At 37.7% G+C, this 6,775-nt stretch overlaps 1 non-coding gene across 1 annotated transcript; it reads right to left on the bottom strand.

The window, feature by feature from the left end:
- Nucleotides 1–3,918: 3,918 nt before the first annotated feature.
- On the bottom strand, nucleotides 3,919–4,023 carry LOC144223777 (U6 spliceosomal RNA). Its single transcript, XR_013332821.1, has one exon. It is a non-coding gene; the product is annotated as a U6 spliceosomal RNA (small nuclear RNA).
- Between the last annotated feature and the right edge of the window lie 2,752 nt (nucleotides 4,024–6,775).

Genomic DNA, 6,775 nt, shown 5'->3' with positions numbered 1-6,775 from the left:
AGCTCTGACAGTTAGGTATCTTTGAAATTATCTGACCAGCATAGTGACTGTTTTCTCTTTAGCCCTAGGCTAAGAGAGGGACAGTAGTTTATGAAAATACCAAAATTCCTCCTGTACCAAGCTCATTAAGAGATCTGAACTTCCATTAATATCCAGGGAAAGTAGGCCAGAAATTGTCTGCAATGCTAATGGGAGCTATGAATTTGAATTTTCATTGAAGTAATAAGGCCATGTGTTTTAAACAGTGGTAAAACTCCGTGGTGAGGGCAATTGAAAGACATTCACTTTATAACCATGTTGAAAAGCATAATATTTATTAAACATCATCCTATACATAAAATTGTTCTAGGCCCTCACAGTTATGCTAACTTGAATGAAGTACTTGATCTTGTTTTTCAATGGGTTGGCATTTAAATAAGACTACATAGATGAGATAATAAATTCTAGAAATTGCTAATGAGAAGAGAAGAGTGATCATGTTTGCACAGAGACATATCTATGCAAATCATGGAAAGATATAGTTGGCAATAGAGTACAGAAGAGAACGACCAGGATTAAAAAAAAAAAAAAAGCATTCAGGGGCCAGAGTAAAATTCCTATCAATTAGTAGTCTCTATAAACACATCTCTTAGTCTAATAAAGGAACCAGTTGCCATTTATGGTGTTTTACAATTTTTGGAATACCATTCTAGGTACATCCATACGAATTTAGATATTGGTTCCTCATAGCAACCAATAAGGTACAAGACATTTTTTTTGTGCCTACACCACATCAATTGGCCCATTTGTCTTTGGTGCCCTTGGTCAGAGTCTCCCACAACTGCCTTCAGAGGCTCTCTGTTCTCCTACCTCTCAGACTTCTTCTGAAGCCTTAGAGCCACTTAGCAGGCATGTAGATGCAGATTGGGACAGTCCTCTACTAATGGGGGAAAGGAGTCATTGGGTAAATACCTCAGCCTTCCTTCAATGGAGGGATCATTTTGAGATGCCTTCTATGTAGGTTTTTTTTTTTTTTTTTTTTTTTTTTGCACAATCCCTAGAGGAATTGGACTTTAGTTGTTTACCACAGAAACTAGCTTAGGCATGCATCTTTTGTTACCTTCTCTTCCTTACTGTTTCATTGTCCTATCTTCCTCACCCTGCTTTCTGTCGTAACTGTACCTGAGTCCATGTCTCAGTCACTGTTAGTGGAGAATCCAAATTAAAGCAGGAATGAATTGTTCCGCACTTTAAAAGATATGAAAAGGAAGTCCTAAACGTTTGAGAACTTGATCAAAACCATCTACAGAAGTAATTAGAATCCAGTTTGGCCCCTAATCTTCCAGCATGAAACAATACTGAATCTCTCAGAATCCGGGTTTTCATTATTCATTTTTTTACAGATAAATACTTGTCGACTGAACTGTGAAATTCTATGATTCCAAATTATGATTTCTTATGCAAAAAATAAGGAAAATATATTTCCTTTATATGAAATTAAGACCTAGAACGTTGATTCTTCTGGGGGCAGAAAACCTCTCTTATTTCCTTACTATTCTCAAAATAAATTATTAAAGGAATATTCTCATTTTTAATCTCTGAGTGTTTTATTGTGACAGATAATGCATTAAAAGACCTTATGTGGGAGCCCGACAGTGACCACAAGAAAGCGTGGTTAGGGACGCGGGGATGTGCCTGCACACGGGGCTCCCTGCCTGGGCAAAGCACGCCTGCAAACGGGATGCTCTGCCAGGAGGCCTGCACACAATATCCAAGTTTAATGGTCCGCTCGCACACGAGGGAACATGCCCTCCTTAGAAGTAGGGAGAAGGCTGGAGTTGTGGGCAGGCCTCTTAGTAAACAAGTTGTGGTCGCTTCCTCCCTTTGCCCCCCCTGTCCTTGAAATGTGTTTGGCTACTTGCCCTTAATTGGTAAAGGAATGCGTCTTGTAGATTTCAGTTTGTATCCAGTTACCGGGGTATAAAATAAACCGCAAGAGGGGCTTGCGTAGAATTGTTCCTCCGGCCGGAGTTGTGTCTGTGTCTGTCCTTTGTGTGTGTCTTGTCCTTTGTGTCATTTCGTCCGCAACAACCTTATTTTTAGGATTTTTGAAAGGGTTTTTTTGTGATCTCTAACTTTTGGTTAAGATCCTTCCTGCTGGATTTATAAAGGACTTAGATGAAAATTAAAGCCTGCATTGCCATACTATTTTATTGTTTAAAGCGCTTGCACACATGTTATTTCCCTTAACTGCTGCAACAACATTTTGAGGTACATAAGATCATTTTACAGATGAGGAAACTTCATTGCAGCAATTGAACCTTGCCCATGCTAATGTCCTTGGCATTGGCAGAACCAGGTAGTGAATCCACATCTTCTAACACAAGGTGGGGCTTTGTCTCCTGTAGCATAGCCATTTATGAAATCTTTGACTACAACCAACGCTGAGGAAAACAGTAAAGAATAAACCCTCTGGGTGGGCCATGTAGAAAGGAGATAGTTTAGGGGAGTTTATAAAGAGCTTCCTGTGATTTGGTGTCTTTTATTCTCTGCATTTCCAAAGTCCATTCAGACGCATGGAGAAATTGGGTTCTAATAGGAGTTACAAGAAAAGACACGTAGTGATGCAGTACCAAGTCCTCAAGTTTTAGACCCTGACAGAAATAGGCGATTATTCACCTTCACTGGAAATTCCTACCACTTACACATCTTCAGTCTCTTTGCCCTCAGTTTGTTCATCTTTGAAGTGATACTGATAATGCGGTTTCAAAGAAGTATACACATGAACTTAACTTTAAACCATAAAACAGAGTCAAATCATAAAGGGCTGTGGTCACCTTTTGCTAATTTCAAGCTTCTCGTTCTCAATATGCATGAAAAGGAGAAAACAAGAATCTGTATGTGATTATTTCACATTAGCCCTTTCTTAGAAGGCAGGGAAATAATTTTTAAGTTAGTTTTTTTCAATCTGAGCAGTTTAGAGAGCACGATTTTCTATGTTCTTCACCTCTTTACCCCACCTGAGGAGTGAAAAATCCTTTATATCCACATGGCATTTTTGTGCTATATTAACAAGCCAACCTACTCTTTTTCCTGATCCACAATATCCCCAGCTCTGTTCTAATATGTTGATACCACGTTTTCTTTTTTTTCTGCAAGTTATTGATATTTTTAAAACCATTTATTTTGGTAAAATACACATATTTGTCTTCTTAACTATTTATAAATTAGCAGTTCAGTCGGGTGAAATACATTCACATTGTTGTGCAGCCACCACCACCGTCTGTCCCCATAAACCTTTTTGATCTGCAAAATCGATACTTTATACCTATTAGACAGTCACTCCCCTTCTCTCTCATCAGCCCCTGACAACAGCCATTCTACTTTTTGTCTCTGAATTTGACTACTCATACCTCATATAAGTGGGATCATACAATATTTATCTTTTTGTGACTGGTTTATGTCACTTAGCAAAATGTCTTCTAGGTTTATCTACATGTAACGCTCATATCAAAGTTTCCTTCATTTTTTAGGGCTAAATAGTATTCTACCATCTAGTCATGCATCCATTGATGATGCTTGGATTACTTCAGCCCTTTGGCTATTGCCCACAGTGCTGCTCTGAACATGGCTGTATAAATATTTCTTCTAGATCCTGCTTTCAGTTCTTTTGGATTATAGAAGTGCAATTGCTGGATCATTTGTTAGTTTTATTTTACTTTTTTGAGAAAATTCCATGCTATTTATATGAAATGTGGTTGCACCTTTTTTTTTTCATTCCCACGGAGAATACCCAAGAGGCATGAGGTGACAGTTCATTGTAGTTTTAATTTGCAACTACCTAGTTATTACTAATGTTGAGCATCTTTTCACATGTGTGTTGGCCATTTGTGTATCATTTTTGGAGAAATCTCTATGCAACTGCTTTGGCCATTTTTTAAAAATATGGAATACTTCATGTATTTGCATGTTTGTCCTTGACAGATCATGCTAATCTTCTCTGTATCCTTCTAATTTTAGTATATGTGCTACCAACACAAGCACTACTAAAGTTGTTGATTCTTAACTTGAATTTTTAGTGTTCCATTAACACACTTTCTTCTTCTTAACAAAACACCATCTCCCATTATGCACCTACACTCAATGCATTCTTCCATAAAAATTATAGAAGGAGATGTGTATGCATTCTTAAGCTTATTTCTTGTCCATGTTCAAGTCATTGGCTCTTTCCATTGCTTGGTTACTGATGGTCTTTGAGTTTTATTTTGTTTGGTTTTGTTTTGTACTGGTTCATGTCACTAAGTTTAGGGAAGTGGAAAATTTTAAGGTCTGGCTTAATGATGCCACCTTAAGCAGCCTGATCAAGGTAGAGATGAGTAAGGAGCAATATTTCAACCTTGCATCTAAACAGGACATTAATCTTGCTCTTTTTTTAAAATTTTTAATCAGAAGTTCCTAATTTTCTCACCATTGATGTAAAAATCATTTATGCTTGCAGCACAACCAACATAAATCATTAGCACACAAAAGAATAGTAAGCAGCCTCTAATCAATACACTTCCTTCTATGAGACACAGTGGAAATGAAAGAATACAATTTGTCATTGATCAGGAGCCTTGCAAACATTTTGCCAGGGCCCCATATCTTCCCTGGACTTACTTTGCTCCAGCCTGGGTGGTCTTCTTTATGCTTCTAAGACAAATCAAGGTCATTTCCTTCCCATGAACTTTGCACATCTTGTTTTCTTTTATCACGCTATCATGTCATTGAGAGTTTAGCTCCATGCCATCTCTTTGGAGAGGCACCTAATGGTGCTGTCTCCGACAGTCACTTTCTATCATTTCATCCACTTCGTTTTCTTCACAGCAAAAATGACTTTCTGAAACTATCATATAAATTATTTACTGGTATGCTGTTCACTTTCAGTCACCCTCCCTCATTTTAATATATGTCGCTTGATTGTAGAGGTCTGTGTCCTTGATTCTCTTCTATATCCGCAGTGCCTGAAACAGTGCCTGTTTCATAGCGTGTGTGTAATAAACATATGTTGAATGAATACCTGGTGACAATGTCAATCAGGGGTCAAAACTTTTTCTGTAAAAGGCCAGATATTTTAGGTTTTGCAGGCCATATGGTTACAACTGCTCAAATCTGCTCCTGTAATGCAAACACACCCATTAAATAATATCACCAATTAATAAATAAATTAATCAAAGTAAGCTTGACTGTGTTGCAGTAAAATTTTATTCACAGAAATCAGGAAGGGGCTAGATTTGGCCCATGCATCATAGTATACAGACTGCTCGAGTATATAGACTACTCGAGTAGATCATCTCTTGTCAATTTCGATGCCAGGGCACTCTTGGATGTTGATTCATCTATTTTGGCTAATGTTCCCCACCCCCTCCAATTTGGTAGTAACAAAAATCTAAAGATAAAATTGGATTTACTTCAAAACTTTAAGCATTACTTGAGATAGAGATAATATTCTGGATTTTCTAGATAGTAGTATGGCTCTTATTCAATCAGCAGCTTCAGTGGAAAGAGGAAATTGGTGTTAAAGGTAATGCACTGATGGAAGGGATTGTTTGAAGTCATCTTTAGTGTACAGCAGGGGTCCTCATACCTGAGTGTGATTCCAAATCACCAGTGATTGCAAGAATGCACCAACAGAGTTACTGGGCTGGTAAATCTGGGTTGGTGCCTGAGAATTTGGGTTTCTTTCTACTTCTAGGCAATGCTGTATGTTCATGGGGCAAAGGCTGGAAAGTGGAGAAGAGACGCGTGCCAAGATGTGACTGAGGTGACACAAGTGTGAAATGGTCTGCATGAAGGTAGGTGCTGTGGAAATGATCAGCAGGACACAAATGAGAGAGAATTGTCCAGAAGAGTAGCATACACAGGGATTAATTTATGGAAAAACTGAATTTAGGGGAGAAAGATGAACTGAACCTTGGGGGATGTGCAAAACAAGAAGAGAGGAGAGCCTCAGAAATTCTAAGTTATGTCAGACTAACTGCATTTTCTTCTTTAACAGAAGTACTAGACTCTAGTCATCTAGCTGCACTTGATTAAGCATGGTATTTGCTGATGTATTTGCTGATATTATATTGGATACAATGAGTCACTCACTGTGATGATATGTGGCATTAACACCTGGTTTTATGCATGTAGGTAAAAGATGTTGACACACGTGCAGAACAGTGTGAAGGAGAATGACTAATGGTGCAGTGTCTTCTCTCAGCTGCATCTCATGGGCAGATGTGGACGTCAGGATGGACACAGTGATGTTTTTGACATAAAACTGGAGGAAATGTGTTAAGTGAGAGGATGTTTGTGACATGGTAGAGTAAAACGTTCAATCTCATCTTATCAGAATTAAAAAAAAAACACACAAATAAATCTAGCTCTTTTCCTAAGAGGAAGAGAGAAAGAACAGATGGAGACAAAAGATATCAATACTAAGATGGGATATACAGATTTAAGTGTGTATATAATGTCATTAAGTATAAATGGACCAATTTCCGATGAAAGGGAGAGAGCTTCAGACTGGCTTAAAAAATTAAAGTTAAAAGTTAAAAAGCCAAGACTGAACTGCATACTGTCTATATGATAAGTTGAAAACAAAAAAATAGAAAAATATGACATACACACTATAACAATAAGAAAAAGTACTAGACAAAGTATACTTTAAGATAAGGCTTATGCCCCAAAATAAGGTAGAGCATTCTATCATGATAGAAAGGAAAGCTAACCAGGAAGATATACTAATATTAAATGTGAATATATCTAATAA

The sequence above is a fragment of the Crocuta crocuta genome, unplaced genomic scaffold, assembly GCF_008692635.1.
Source record: "Crocuta crocuta isolate KB4526 unplaced genomic scaffold, BGI_CrCroc_1.0 scaffold70, whole genome shotgun sequence".
In the NCBI taxonomy this organism is placed as follows: domain Eukaryota; kingdom Metazoa; phylum Chordata; class Mammalia; order Carnivora; family Hyaenidae; genus Crocuta; species Crocuta crocuta.
This window is presented reverse-complemented; position numbering and strand designations above follow the sequence as displayed.